General features: G+C 47.0%; 1 protein-coding gene across 1 annotated transcript in view; it reads right to left on the minus strand.

Annotated features, from left to right (window-relative positions):
* The window catches only part of RIMS3 (regulating synaptic membrane exocytosis 3), a 273,736-nt gene that overhangs the window by 172,515 nt on the left and 93,543 nt on the right, over window positions 1-7,678 (minus strand). The window lies entirely within an intron of this gene.

A 7,678-nucleotide genomic window follows, 5' to 3' on the forward strand; every position in this document is an offset into this window, starting at 1 on the left:
TGTAATCTTGTGGGGGATGTTTCTCTGACCGGCCAGAGAAATGGGCGTTAGGAATCTACAATTAACACAAATGAGCATAAGCTAAAGGACCAAGCCTCCCAGTAGTCTCTCTACATAGTGTCAGAAAGCTCTCAGGAAGAGGCTGACTTCCCCTCACTGACCCTGCCTCCCCACTCTGCACAGACTCAAGTTTCCACAGCCCGTGGCCCAGGGCGCTTCCAATCCAGCGATTCTTTCTCCAGCAGAGTGAGGGCGACCAGCTGGCGAAACCATTTCAGAAGGGCTGATTGATTCTCATGACCCGAGGTGTTGTAAGACTTGTAACAAGTGTATAGACCTCCATGGAAATCTGACTCATTTTTCTTATCGCCCACATGAAGGTTTTAAGGTGAACAGATGACTGTGTGGAGGTGATTATTTGGCAAAGAAGGGACATCTGGGCTGTAGTCACAGCAAGTGAACCTCTTTAGCTGGTGGAGGGGGAGAGGAGACAAACTTACCAGGATTTTGGCAGGAAAAGAGCATTTTGGGTTAATTTGTCTCAACAGGAGTTTCGTTAACTAAATATTCAAGTGGCAGTGTTTGAGAGCTGTGATTCTAGACTCTCAAAAGTTGCCTGGAGAAATCAGTCACCCTCTAGAATGGCTATGTACTGTAGCAGCTCCACCCAGGAAGTGCGAGGCTGTTCTTTGCTAGATCTAAATAGAAAAAAAAACCATGTGGGGGGACGAGAGGGAAAGACATAGCCTTCATTACTTAGATCTGGGGAAGTCCTGATGGCCGCCAGTTGGGTGAGTTTCCACATTGGACCTGGATAGGCTAGGGGCTTACCTAGCAGAGGGGAGGAAGGAGAGGAGAGAGGAGAGAAGGGAAAGGGAGAGGGGGAGCCTGCTGGGAAAGGCCTGTGGTCAGACCACGGACAGAGAGCCTGGTAAAGCTTGTTAGCCATCAAGGGCCAGGGAAACACTCGGGCCTGTGCTGCCCTGCTCCTCGTGGACTCTGGCCAGGGGGACACGATTCTTCTGACTGGGAGGTGGAACTGGGCTATATCCTTACTTGACCCTACAGGCTACACACTTCACATACCCAGCACTGAGAATAGTGCCAGGCTACTTCCCACAAGCATGCCAAGGAGAAATCAGTCTGACTGAACTTTTACAAACATAAATGTTTGTTAAAACCTAACCAAGAACAAACCCTGGGACACTGGGAAATCAGTTTCTTCTGTAAGTCAGCAGCCATCACTGGTGTTGGTACACCTGAGACATTACCGGTGCCTCAGTCCAAAGCCAGGTCTCAGATATTCTTCTCAAATGCTAGTAGTCAAAACTAGTCTTCAACAATTGCTCATGTGTGTGGGCCTGATTATTAGCATAGACAACTGTTACAGCTGGACAGCTGGCTGCCCTAGGTCCACTACCACAAGCCTCAGCTACTCCCATAGCCTCAGAGAAGTTACACACCCTCAACACTCCACTTGTGGGCCAGTCTCTCCATCGCCTTCCTGCTGGCAAGCCTGGCAAAGCGCTTCTGCTCAGATCCCCTGGGTCTGTACCTCCATCCCTGTGATATCCAGGACAGATGGTGAATCTGTTGGGAGGAGGTGCTGGGCCACTGTAGTGACGTCTCACTTTCTTATTGTTGTTCTCCTTGGCATTATTCCTCTTGATGAAGTTGGCCATGGGGTCCCCCTCTCTTTCTTGTTCTCTCAGCATCTGATCCACATCTTTATCATCGAGACAGCGGGCCAGGCTTTTCCTTTTCTTTATTGCATCCTCCACATTTTGTTGCCTCTGCCGGCTCTGAACAACCCTTTTCCCCACTGGGCATATAGAGCATGTCTCTGAGTCCATCTCTGCTTCTCTTCTTTGCTCTAAACTTTCCAGTTTCAAATTCCTCTTATGACCAGACTGAACTTGAAATATGGTTTCAGCATATTGGAATTCAGCTTCAAATGCCTTGGTTTCTTGAATTTCTGCTGCTCTCGCTGTTTGTCAGTTAACACCAACCCAGTGCTAGCCCAGAATACACCTGTGCAGCCTTCTTTCCCAGAGGCTGAGCGCTTCGAGGTGGACACAGGTCGGAATCAGAAGAGTTGGCCCTCTCCTTTCCTTCGTGGTGGAGAGGGGTCAGAAACCGAGCTCTAGTCTTCCAGTCTCTTTCATGGAGATGACATGTCTGAATCAGATCCTGGTGCCCTGGACTTCATTTCTTCCATGGAGTAGATACCCAGAAGTGGGATTGCTGGACACACACAGAGACAGACAGGGATGGAAAGAAACTGAGAGAGAGAGAGAGAGAAAGAGAGAGAGAGAGAGAGAGAAGAGAAGAGAAGAGAAGAGAAGAGAAGAGGAGAGGAGAGGAGAGGAGAGGAGAGGAGAGGAGAGGAGAGGAGAGAGAGAGAGAGAGAGAGAGAGAGAGAGAGAGAGAGAGAGAGAGAATGAAGAGAGAGAGATTTGAAAGGAGAGCCCCTGCTAGCCCTGGGCTGCAGACTCTGAGCTGGCATGACTTTCTCCAAATCCAGTTAGGCAGCCTGGCTGGAAGGTGCTGGGATTTCCAGCTCCCTCACTCCCGGGTCAAACTCTATCAAGGTCTCCCCAGCCCCCGGGGTTGGGGAGCAGGTTTCACAACTCAAATATATCCTGTGATGACAAGTCGTTTGGCCCCGAGAAAATAGCCCGGAGAAGCCCGGCTAGTTGTCACATCAGCACCATGTCTTCCAGTGAGAACTATCTTGTGTCTGAGGTTGGTGTGGGTGGCTTCCTGGGAAGTGCAAGGGGCTCTGGTTCAAGAGATGCGCTCAGGCCTCTGTGCACGTGTGGGTGTGTGCACCTGAGCACGTGTGTGGTGTGAACGTGTGTGTGTGTGTGTGTGTGTGTGTGTGTGTGTGTGTGTGTTGCTATTTGTGGTTCAGAATGAAGGACAACTTCTTACTCCACCACCCTCACCAACATGGGCACTGGCAGTTTCCATTTGCATAGCAGTGTCTCCCCGTCTTCACGCTGAAGCCCTCATCTGCACATCCCACCCCAGGAGATGGGCACTGAGACAGTATTACAGAGGAAGAAACAGCCGCTTCCAGAGGTCCCTTCAGGGCACAAGCTGGGACGCGGTGGCCAGGACTGGTACCCAGCCTCTAGGATCAGAGCCTCTGCTCTTTCCTCCACATGCTGCAGGGACATCCTGCCAGGCGCTCCGCTCAGAAATAACAGGGCACCTGTGTGAGCAGAAAAGAGGATTCGTGAGCTAGAATTTAGCTTTGTCGGGAATACACAGACCGAAGCATGGAAAGGACATGGGATGGAAAATACAGAGAAAGAACATTAGGGAAATGGGAGACACAGTGTAAAAGTGTAACACGTGTGAGATTCCGGTCTTAGGAGGAAAGGAGAGGATAAAGCAGAAGTGATACTTGAAGAAAGAATGGCTGAGTATTTCCAAAAGGCATCAAGCCACAGACTCAAGGAGCTCTGAGAACCCCTGAGCGTTCCCTGCCAAACTGGTGAAAAATGAAGTTAAAGAGAAAATTTAAAAGTAGCCAGCAGAAAAGACACCATTGTGTTAAATGGAGCAAGAAGCACTAGGCAAGAAGACCCTTCAGAAGGGAACACGAAGAGGTATCAGGATTTCTCACCAGCTCACCCACACTCAAGAGAAACATTAAAAGTTCATCAGGCAGAGGGAAAACTATCTCTGATGAAGGGAGTAAACAGAGTAAGAATAAAGAGTACCAAACTAAAAGGTAGATAAAACTAAATAAATATGGACTGTTTTAAATAATTTCTTGTGGGATTTAAAACATATACACAATAGTCATAATTAACAAAACAAAACAAAAGTTGCCAACGAGAACTTACACTCCTGGAATCCAAAGTCTCATCTGAGACCTGGGTGAAAACAAACAAACAAAGCACCTCCCCAAATACTGCCATGTCTACTGCCACCTAGAGGCATCATACCATAATTGCAGGGATACCTAGGGAAAAAGATTTACAAAGTGTAGTAACCAAAAACCTAGTTAGTAGTAAACATGGCAAGCTGGCATTGAGTTGTTCAATAAATATTTGTTGAATGACTAGGTCACTGCTATGTTTTCTTCCTATATTTCTTTTTAAGAGAAAAATCACACTGAAATAAAAACTGGCATCTGTTCATTATAAAGAATTCAGTAAAACATGCTGAAATCCCCAAGATGGAGGTCAAAATGAGAAGGCTAAAAGGCTAATCCAATGTAACCTTGATGTTTGGGGGTGGGAGGCCTAGCAATCTGAATCTGTGCCAGTAATCTAATGTACATTTTTGATAACCTATAATTAAGTCACTGCCCCTTTCTCCACAATCTGGTCTTGTAAGACCTGTTACCTAAATGCTCACATTTTACAGAGGCCATAGACCATGAACCCTTGGAGGGGGTTATCAGCGCTGGCGCCAGGCCAGGCCCTTAGATATGATCTCAAGACCCCCATCGCAATTCACGGGGCTTTTTGCAAAGCCCATGAATGGTCCAGAAGTCCCCAGAAGTCCCCAAACAAACAAAGGACCTCCCCAAATATTTGGGAGACAAAGAAACCAAAAGGGATGCCGAAGCCGGTTTGGCTCAGTGGATAGAGCGTCGGCCTGCGGACTCAAGGGTCCCGGGTTCGATTCCGGTCAAGGGCATGTAACTTGGTTGCGGGCACATCCCCAGTAGGGGGTGTGCAAGAGGCAGCTGATCAATGTTACTCTCTCATCGATGTTTCTAATTCTCTATCCCTCTCTCTTCCTCTCTGTAAAAAATCAATAAAATATATTTAAAAAAAAAAAAAAAAGAAACCAAAAGGGGATAAAAGATGGTCTTCCACCATATTGGTTTGCTCAGACCCTGGAGGCACTCTATCCACTGAGTCAAACCGGCTAGGTGGGGTTTTTTTTATATCTGCTCTTTCACTTTTTATAATTTCCAGGTACCTGCTTAAACTGAGTTATCTTTTACTTCTTTGAACATAGAAAATAAAAATTATTTTATAGTTTGCATCTGATAATTTCAAAAAAATGTTGTATTTGAATGTCTATTTGTTTCTGCTGAAAAAACCAAAGAGTCTAGTTTCCTTGTGTACTTGTTTATCTTTAATTCTATACTTAACATTTCTATGAAAACTTATTTGTAGGAAGAATTTATGGCCTCCAATTATAATGTGTTTCTCCAGAGATGATTTGTATTTGCTTTTGCCAGGCATCCGGAGGCATAAGTTTGAGACCACCTGAACACAAGATCAAGACTTGAGTTGGTTTGTCTCAGTGGATAGAGCATGGGCCTGCAGACTGAAGGGTCCTGGGTTCAATTCCAGTCAGGGGCATATTCTTGGCTTGCAGGTTCCATCTCTAATAGATTCTCTTTCATCATTGATGTTTCTATCTTTCTCTCCCTCTCCCTTCCTCTCTGAAATCAATAAAAAATCCTATATAATAAAAGTCCACTGACCATAACGGCATAATGACCAGAATGACCACTCAACCAGTCACTATGAGGTGCATTGACCACCTCTCGGTCCTTCCCCCCCCCCCCCCCACTCCTGGCCCACAGGCTCCGATCACTGGATGGTGAACGGGGAACAGGGGTGGGTGGTAATGGTGGGGTGGGACTGGGAACTAGCGAGTGGGCAGAAGGTGGCCCTGATCTCAGGCTAGGCCTAGGGACCCTACCTGCACACGATTTCATGCGGCAGGCCTCTAGTATCCTATCTAATAAAAGAGTAATATGCAAATTAATGATCACTCTGCTATACCCACAAACCATGCCCACCAGCCAATCAGGAGTGAGTATGCAAATTAACCCAACCAAGATGGCTGCATCCACAGAGAGAGCAGGAGAGAGGCTTGGGTTTCCCTGGCACACCCTGGCTGGCCCAGGCCTCCACTTAAGGCTACAAAGTTTCAATCATAGAAGATACATAAATCCCAACAGAAATGGCTATGGCCACGGAGCTGGAGAGAGCAGGAGCCTAGGGTTGCCCCCGGTGATGGAGGAAGCCAAGCTTCTGCAGCCCTGGCCAGCCCAGGACTTTGCTCCAGGCTACAAAGTTTCAATGTAGAAGATAAATAAATTCCAGATACCAGGGCCTCTGCTTGGGTTGCCGGGGGGGCATGGCCGGCCTGCAAACCACCACAGGCCCCTCGCCCAGGCTGCCCCACGCCACAAGGGAACCCTGATCCAGGACACCCTTCAGGGCAAACCAGCTGGCCCCCACCCATGCACCAGGCCTCTATCCTATCTAATAAAAGAGTAATAGGCAGATTGACCATCACTCCAACACACAAGATGGCTGCCCCCTATGTGGTCAAAGATCCTGCCCCCATGTGGACACAAGATGGCCATCACAAGATGGCCAGCAGGGAAGGGCATTTGGGAGGGACCAGGCCTGCAAGGGAGGGCAGTTGGGGGCAATCAAGCCTGCAGGGGAGGGCAGTTAAGGGGTGACCAGGCTGGCAGAGGAGGGAAGTTGGGGGCAAACAGGCTGGCAGGGGAGCAGTTAGACATCAATCAGGCTGGCAGGGGAGTGGTTAGGGGGTGATCAGGCTGGTAGGCAGCAGCGGTTAGGGGCAATCAGGAAGGTAGGCAGGTGAGTGGTTGGGAGCCAACAGTCCTGGATTGTGAGAGGGATGTCCGACTGCCCGTTTAGGCCTGATCCCACAAAGGGTCCCAGATTAGAGAGTGTGCAGACTGGGCTGAGTGAAACCGCCCCCCCCCCCCCCACTGTGCACGAATTTCATGCACCGGGCCTCTAGTATATATATAAAAGACTTGAGACAGGTAATTTAACCCCAGCAATTCCACTTCCAATTCATCCTCATCTTGAGGGAGTGGCCTTTTGGGGACCCGTTATTGTACAGAAGATCTTGGACTTCACTCCCTACACATTGTGTTTTACTTGATATTTTTCTTCTTTGAAGTGTAAAAGGATGATCACAATTTCCATTTAGGTAAATGTCTCAGGGCAAAAGCATCTTCCAGTGTTTCAAGTTGGATTACCTCTTCCAAACTGGATTATCTCCCTGGATCCTTGCTTTCCAGCTTTTGGTCTGATAATTCTATCTTGCCATCTCTTAGACACCGTGTTATGGGCTGAATTGTGTGTCCCCCCAAATTCATATGTTGAAATCCTAACCACCAGTACCTCAGAACGTGACTGTATTTAACCACATATTTTGGTGATTAAACATAATCACTTTAAAGAGATAAATGAGTTAAAATGAGGCATTAGAGTGTGCTCTAAACCAATCTGCCTGGTGTCTTTATAAGAAAGGTAATTTGGACAGAGACATACCAGGGCCATGAAGGCACGCAGAGGAAAGACCCTGGGAAGACACAGGGAGAAAGCTGCCATTTGTAGCCAAGAAGAAAGGTCTCAGGAGAAATCAACCCTGCTGAAACCTGGATCCTGGACTTCTGGTCTCCACAACTGTGAGACAATACATTTCTGTCATTTAAGCCATCCAGTTATGACAGCCCTAGTAAACTAATAACATTAGTTTAGTAAACTTTAAAAACATTAATATATATATATATATATATATATATATATATATATATATATATATTCCAACATTTACTTTTTAAAATACATATATATTTTTAATTGATTTCACAGAGGAAGGGAGAGGGAGGGAGAAAGATAGAAAGATCAATGATGAGAGAGAA

This window comes from Cnephaeus nilssonii, assembly GCF_951640355.1.
Source record: "Cnephaeus nilssonii genome assembly, chromosome: 7".
Lineage (NCBI taxonomy): Eukaryota > Metazoa > Chordata > Mammalia > Chiroptera > Vespertilionidae > Cnephaeus > Cnephaeus nilssonii.